Raw genomic sequence first — 8,645 nt, forward strand, 5'->3', positions numbered from 1 at the left:
TTACTCAGTCATTGCTCTTTGATGCATTCAATCATAGTCATATTTGTTGAAGAGATCACCACAGGAAAGAGCAAACTATCATACTGCTTGGAATCTGGTTTTGGGAAACTTAGGGAGTAAAGTAAGGGGTTTTGGCAATAGTGTCACTTCACATACCAAACCCAGCTCATAGCAAAGTGAAAAGAGTAGTTGAAATCTTAATTTATCACTGCATAGTCTTTACTTAAACCTTTTTCATGCAAGAAAATCCCTGAAAAGATATCTGCTGTGATTAGAGAGGGGATTTATTTACAATTTATTTACAATTTACAATTTAAAGTACAAAAAAATGTACTTTAAAAAAATCATTGTTCATCTGAGTGGTGTGCATTGAGCTTTCAATGTGCTTTCATGTCTCACTTGTGGAATTTTAGCCTTGTTATTGAATGTAATGGCACTGCTGAGAAGCTATAGGGCTTCATTGTCTTCTGAGGCTGATACAGTCTGTGTACTCAAGGTGTGATAAAGTTCATGATGATGTGGTTAAGATGTTATTTTCTGCATACTTCTAGAAAGAGAACTATCTCCAAAAATGAGAAGAAGAAAAATGGCAAGCAGATAAACCAAAGGAAGAGTTGTTTTCAGCTAAAGGTAATAAAATTTCTCTTGTCTACTTTTTGGGATTACAATGACTTTTTTTTCTATTTCTGCCCTTTTCTCCTGTTGGCTTTTCTTTTCTCTAAGTCTCAGACATGAATGTGCAGGGAACAGTTTTAAAAGTTTGTATGGGTTGTTTTCACGTTAAGAGCATTGGTATTTTATAAACCAAGTTAGTAGAGGTTAAAAATTTTTCCTGAAAGTTGTTTGAAAGATGTAATCAGAAATTACTGTGTTATCACTAAATATTAGGTAATATGCCTTTTTTATTATAGATTTAAATCATGCTCTGTTTTGACCTTGGAACACAGTTGAATAGAAGTTTCTCTAGTTATGCAGAATGTGCTATGTTTACAGTGTATTTGTTATTCTTTATAATATATGTGTGTGTATACTGGCGTGTCTTGTGCATGCATGTGTATGTGTATGTGCCTGTGTATGTGTGTACATGTAAATAAAATTATCCAGGTTGTCAGGCAAGACCAAATCAAGCCCTAAGGATGTGATACTACTATTCTGCTTCAGAAGTTTTGAATTTGTTTATACAAGAGCACAACCAGCAGAACAGTGGGCCCCACACAGCATGTACCATGACTGCTACAAGTGGGCATGGTTACCGTGTGTTCTGTGGCACAGCAGTTCTGCTGCTTCTGCAGCAGGCAAGGAGTGAGGGCATGCACATGTGTTACCGTGTATCTGGTCGTGTACTTATGGTAGTTCAAAGCTAGAATAAATGTAGTAGGAGCCAACATGAGTTCTTAAGTTTCAACAAAGGTGTGGCACCCAGATAGCACATTCCTTCCAGTGCTATAATATCATTTGCTCCTGCAGTTTGGAGAGGCCTGCAGCAATCATGAGCAGCTCATTAATCAGCCACTGTCACAGATTATAAGATCAGTGTCTACCCCCTTTAAATAAGTCTAGACTTAGATTTCATCTTCAGCTTTTATCTAGTAGATAATTCTTCCAAGGACACTCATTCACATGGGAAGAAATATGAAGTATGTTAAAAGAATTTATTACAGAGGGTGTGAACATTCTGTGTCAAAGCTAACTCCCATTTGCAATACTTGAGTTCAAAATAGTACATTAACCCTCTAAGGCATAGTCTGTACATTTGTGTTTATAAACTCTTCAAAGTTCTGGCTAGTGAGTACAATCCTTTGATTTTAATTTCTGAAGCGTATGCTAATAAAGCTTTTGTAACATTAAAGAACTGAGAATATGGTGAAGTTTTCTTGTTGCATAATATAACCACTTTCAGAAGAACATGGAAAGTTTGTTATTTTTGTAAGGAACTTATACATCAAATTGTTGCTTCTTTATTCTGGCAACTGCTAATTGATTTAACATTTTCCCTTAAGCATAAGGGACTTTGTGATATCATCTTTGGCTCAATTCTTTTTAGTATGTTAAAAATTCTGATGCCAGTTGTACAAATTTTTTTAAATGTGTCTCTTCCATGCAGCTTAGAAAGACAAAGTTGAAAAATATAATTGTGAGGATGGAGTTGTGAAGGTTGTGTTTTCACAACTTATAAATGTTAATAATACATCTGTAGGCTTGTGAAAAGAGTCTGACTCTCCATCTTTTGTGTAATAAGTTTTTACTGCTGGGACTGTTGTCTTCAAAGCTGAAATATTTTTATAAATGCATGTGAGTATCCCCAGCTCGTGACCCCTCAAGGGAATGGTTCATGTTGTCCCATAGTTATCATCTTTTGGCCACTCTGTCCAAGTAGAGGTGTAAGGAGAAGAGAGCCAGGGAGCATGGTTCTAAGAAGCAATGGGTCTTGGAAGAGTGTATATGAAAGAGGTTTTGCAGGGTGGGTTCAGGCTGCATTCTTAGGTCACAGTTAATTTCAACACAGTAATTTCTAATATCTTCATGAAGAGTGCTACAAAGTAGATCTTTCTGTATTGGTTGGTTACAACTCCCAAGTTCTGTACCCAAAAGACTAGCAGAGATTGTAACCTCCAGACATGATTCCTAGAGTGTCTGTATAAGTATGAAAGGAGACTGGAGCCACAAAACCAGCATAACAAAAAGGATTCTGTTTAAGTTACTAGTTCATAAATAACACATGGACATGGGTTTTTTCCACTTTGGGAGGAATGAAATTCCTGTCTCCATTTTGGATTTTACAAATCTTAGCTGACATCAGTCCTTTTTTGAAAAACTGAAGAGAATATGCTATCGTGCTTCCATCTGTATAACTGCTAAGTAGTTGAAGGACTCATGAAACACTGAATGAACTCAGTTTCTGCTCTCTCCTTTCACTTAACTGCCTGAGCCAACATTTCCTACAGTAGTGACCTGTTCACTGGATTCTTTACCCATGAAGAAATTTCTCTGCTTTAATTATTTATTCTACAAGTTAATTTATTGGGATGTAAAGATAATGACATCCACCTAAATAGTTTATAGAGGTAAGGCCTGTCTTGCAGTTCCCTCATGCAGCAAGTACCCCACTGGTTTTATAATAGATGCTGTAGCAACAATGGGAGACCTGCTCACTTTGCTCTTGTTCCCAGCATCTTCTTTGTACAGACTGTCTGCTAAACATGAAGATCCTTAATGAGTCAGACCCCTTAGATGTGGAAGGTTTAATTCAATAATCCCAAAAGGCCTTGGATACAATACTTTTTAAGTGCAGTTGCCTAATATCATCACTTCCTGATGCAAAATCTCATCAGGAATTTTGAGAATCTGAATTTTGGACTAGGACACCTATGTCTCTGTATAGAGATGTCTTAGTTTTGTGATTGTGCTTTACTCTTCAGAATTCTTAGTTAAGCTTTAAAATACTTCCTCAGTGTAAGCAAGGGATATAAGAAATCACTTTTCACACATTAGTACTATATCATAGATTACATGGTGGAACTGAGTTGCTGTTAGCAAGTAATACTCACAGATACTGACTACCCCTGTCTACCAGCTCTCCTAAGTAGAAAAGACAGTCATCAGTGAGAGAGAAGGAAACACTGGCAAGTGAAAGGAGAAGTGATGTTGGCGCAACAGTGGCATAGCTACATTGGCTGTGCTAAAATAGTTGTATGAAGCTGGTTATTCCAGCTGAGTAGCCTGATTCTGCCAACAGACACAAAGTAGCTGTATACAGGACAGAGCTTTTGATCACACTGTGTGTGTGTGTGTGTGTGTGTGTGTGTGTGTGTGTGCGGGTGTGTGTATGCCTAGGATATAAAATATATGTCCATGTATCCACTCTCCTTCCAGCACATAGCTTTAAGGTTATTCATAGAAGCTTTTAAAGCATGGATTCAATTTTTAAAATAGTTCACTCAAACCACATCCCCACAGGTATGTGTGCTGAGAGTTACAAAAACATTTTGCCCTATACATGTTTTTCTATTTCGTATAATTACAGCATATTTATCTGAAGTATTTCGCAAGTATAGTTTTGTGTAATACTGGTAGGAGATTAAGTAATAGCTGCTTACTAGCGCTATTATTGCACAAGAACATCAAATGTAATAATGATGTTCTGAGATTTGAGGTACCAAGCATGCTTTTGGCTGCTTTGCTCCTATGACCTTTATGCTCTTCTGGTTAGTACAGCAGTCCTGTAACGATGCACATGTTTTCCTTTACACAAATGCCAGTAACCACTTGAGCAGGGCACTTGATTCCAGTTTTGATGGGCGGTGCCTATAATGGACAACGGTAGTGTATCCAAGCCAAGTTGGCTATCTTTGTGCTTTACAGTGCCAAAAACTTCAAAGCTTCTTCCTTTTAGAACTCTAAAGCAATACAAGTTTGTGTTTCTTCATATCATCAAACTTAATTATTGGCAATAAGCAAATGCTGGCAGGAGCAGCACATCACATGGCTCCATTTCTACTTTAGAAAAGGTCAGCATATGGCATAAACACTTTGCTGTATTATGCAGCCTTGTACTCTGATCACATAACACATGCTTCAGAAAGCATTATGCAATGTTAGACTCACTGATTAATGACTGCTTGCACAAGAAGTTTTTCATTACCCCGAATGCTAGCATCCTGGGAATGATTAACTTTGTGACATAACTCTCATCACATAAATATGGAAGATTCAAACATAGCCTCAAAATAACGTGTTTCAGAAATAACCGAACACTTTGCTGCTTAGTACTGTGTACAGTATTTGATTAACAACTGCTTTAAACCTTCAGAGTTGAATAGAAAAGCCTATTTGTGAGAACTGAAAACAAGATTTATTTCTAGGGTTTAAAGTTTTACCCAAGATGAATTTTTGCACACAGCAGCATCTCATTTGCAATGTTTTTCCTCTGCTTGTGTAAGTTTGAATTTCCTGAGAAAAATCTGTGCCAACTATTTTCAGTTCAGCCAGTGAGTTAAACAGAACAAGTCAAATCTAGCCCTTATTTGGGCCAGCAACTGCATGTATGTAAAATGACTCAGTCCACTGTGTTCAGTAGTACAATACATACAGTTGTGTGCTTAAATCAGCATAGTGATAGCTCATTGAATTCACAATAATTGCTGATGTTCCTGCAGGCAGAGTAACAAAACAAAATGTGGTCCCAAATGAAGTGTCTTGCAAACTTACAGCCTGAACATTGCTACACATTCATATTTAACGTTTTCATATTCTAATGATTAATCATTCCATGTTCAAATTATGCAGATTCCTATGTTAAAAAGCATCATGACAGTACATCACTCATATTATCATCTTCAGGATGTACAGAAGAGGAAAAGCCTATAAAAAGAAATGTTCCTTACCATATTCCCTCACATATGAAGATTCATCCCTGATTTTGAAGTAATTGCTACAAGTTATCTATGTTTCAAGAGCTTTATTAAGGAGAAAGTCAGTTTGCCTTCTTGGAAATTCATGATCAATGTTCACAAGGAAATATCTATATTAAACTCCCACTTACTAATTTGCCTTTAAATGTCAGACTTAAAAAAAAGGGACATATGCTTTTTTATGATTCTCTCTCCTTTAAGTAATTCTGCTCATGAACTGCCACATTAAATAAAGCTACTTAAAGTTCTTGTAATGGGCGGGATGGTTTAGGATGTCACCACATTAATGCATATGTGCCATGTCTTCAGAATTAATCTTCATTGAGAAAAAGTACAGAAGGTAAACATTGACCTTCAGTATGTTCACTTCAGTTTTTGCCTTTTCCTGCATTCCAACTCCTGCAAGCAGTAGCAAAGGCTAAAGGAAATGGCCTCTGACTAAGCATTAGCTACCAGCGTGCCCTCATTATAGCTGAGGGCTCTTATTCTCACTTAGCCTACGTGCAGAGCCAGCTACTCTTTCAGCTGTGATGACGAAATGCCATGCATTTCTTCCTGGAATAGTACGCAGATAAGAGGCCACTTGTTATGCTGAGGTTTCAGATGAACTCCACTAAGGGTTTCAAAACACTCTGTCACAATTATATCAGGTTTCTTTAGCAACCAATTCATTTCAGACACTTTTAAGATAAAAAGGGAAGAGATGTTAGTTTATTTTCCCTTGTGGTTTCACTGCTTAAACTTTTACAGGATATGACTGGATAGTTTATACATGGCCTGAATTTATTAATTTTAAAGAAAAATCTATCAAAATGTCTCTGTTTCTCTCTTGAAATTCACATTATTTGTAGTCCCCCATGTGAACCTATAACTTCAGAGAAGAAACAAAAAGTCTCACCCCTCTGATATGCTGCTAGAACAATCCTGCTGTGCAGACTCGTTGCTGAGTGCTTTGAACTTACTCTAGGTCCAGCAAAAGCTGAGAGTTTTGTCAACCTTGCAGCACAAAAGGTTAATACTTTATCCTGAAGTTGCATTCAGATTCTAGGACATGTGTGCAGAGTATGAACCCAATTGGCCTAAGTGTTACTTAGCAGTGGTGGGAAAACCCGTTTGTGAGATCTTACAGCCTAAATCACTCATTCAGGTGATTCCATGCACTAACAAAAGCAACTTTAGTGGAATCAAACAAATCACAAAAGTGTCTCAACTGTAAAAGAAGGAGGAATCTCTGCAGTGTTTGTTTCAAACCAGGTAATACCATTAGAACCAGCAATAACTGTGTGCAGTTGAAGAAAGGAATAAATTGTCTGGAATAAGGAATGGATCCTATACAGGTTAAATAGCTTTCTTTGCTCACCCATAGACTCTAATGAAACATTTAGAATCTGTGGTATGCCCCATTTTCCACTGTATCTGAATAGCACTTTAGATAGATATAGTCAGGAGGAGGAAGAGTCTTATGATGATAAGTCTTGTGTAAATTGCAACCTAAATAAGTATTTAATATGAAAAAAAACTAACCCAACCCAAAATGGCATCTCTCCTTTATCACTTCCCCTGCAATTCTCAACATTTACTAGTATCTCATTAACTGGGAACTGAAGGCTCAATTCAATTTCCTTTTAAGACAACAAAATTTTCTTTTTCCATTTACATAATGGAATTTGGAACAGGTTTTGCTTCTGTAATCTTATTCCTTTAATGCTTTCCAAATAAATGTGTAATTCCCAGTGAGATCACTAGGAATCTTGGCTATTTGTAATCTGTTCTTTCTTTTTTTCTGCAACCATTCTTCAGTAAAGAGGGTCCCCTTTGAAAATGTCCGAAGAACACTAAAGTTTTCAAACCCACTGCTTGCATTAATTACTTTCTTCTTCCCTTTTTTGGAAAATTTCCTTTCTTTAGTTAGTTACTAATGACTCAGAAAAAAATAAGAATGAATTTCCCTCACAAATAACATATTTCTTAATTGTTTACTAGAAATAGATGATTCTTGCACATTACTTCGAAGACTTCCTTTCCCTGCCAAAGCAGGGTATACCAACAAAGCATATTCTTCTCCATTATTTTTCTGCTCTCTTTTTGTCAAAGTCTAAATACTGTTGCTACAGTGGTCACTAGGAGGCCTTTTAAATGTTAGACAACTCATTTCACAAGAATTCTAATCTGGCAAGTATAAATATGAATAATGGACATCTCCTTTTTTGAACTGTTTCTGTTGTGAACTTTGATTTTAAATAACTACAATAAGACAAACCTGTTAAAAAATGATGTTAAATACTACTACTTCCAAAATGTTTTCATTTTGTAAACTTGTTTATTACTCATTGTATGTGTCACTTAAAGTATCTTGCAGTGTCTTACCTCATTTTCTATTTTAGAAGATTTAGTCTTATTCTCTGAAAAAGACATTGTTTTTTTAATGGATATCATGGGGAAAAAAAACCAAACTATGAACTACATTTCTTGAAAATGATACTAAAACGATAAATGCTCTTCTGTGGTTCAAAACATGAAAATATTTTAAACTAAAATTACTGCAATTGAAAATTTGTCATCTTTACTGAAATCACAGGACTAGGGAAAACCATCCCACCAGCACACATACTAGTGAAACTGGTTTTCTCCTCTTTAGCCTTTGCCACCTTCTGACCGTTCTTTCATACAATCCCTGCTCCCACTTCCCCAGTATTCCCTGCTAAAGAGAGGGGATATGTGCCATGTAATCTTGGGTATGTGCTGTTCGTGTCTGGAGCCTTCACAGAAAGTGTGATGACCAAGTTGCTAGAGTTTTAATTCAGAAAGGAAGTGGAACAGGCACTTTAGCGTGAGCCTTTTTTCTTTCATCAAACCACTTTTTATGGAAAACTAATGGATCCTCCTTTTCCACCTTTTCCAAGCTCAGTTTACATAGTGTAAGGTTCAAAAGATAGAAGGGTCAGGACTGACAGATAGCGATGGTACCATGTTATTTTCTTAGACTATTGATGCATGGGTAGAGCATAAGAGATAGGGGCCAGGTTTTCTCTTGTTGAGCAGTAAGTCATCCAAGCTGTCAGAGGCACAAGTGCTGAGGATGGGGAAACTGCTGACAGGCTTCAGCCAGTGAGCAAGTGTCCAGGTCCTGAGCCATCTTGAACTGCCATAGTGATTCATTGTTAGCAGGATCCAAACTAGCTGGATGCAAACAAGCTCGGATTTCTTTACACACGTTTGCAAATAATGCTATCA

The sequence above is a fragment of the Molothrus aeneus genome, chromosome Z (assembly GCF_037042795.1).
Source record: "Molothrus aeneus isolate 106 chromosome Z, BPBGC_Maene_1.0, whole genome shotgun sequence".
NCBI lineage: Eukaryota > Metazoa > Chordata > Aves > Passeriformes > Icteridae > Molothrus > Molothrus aeneus.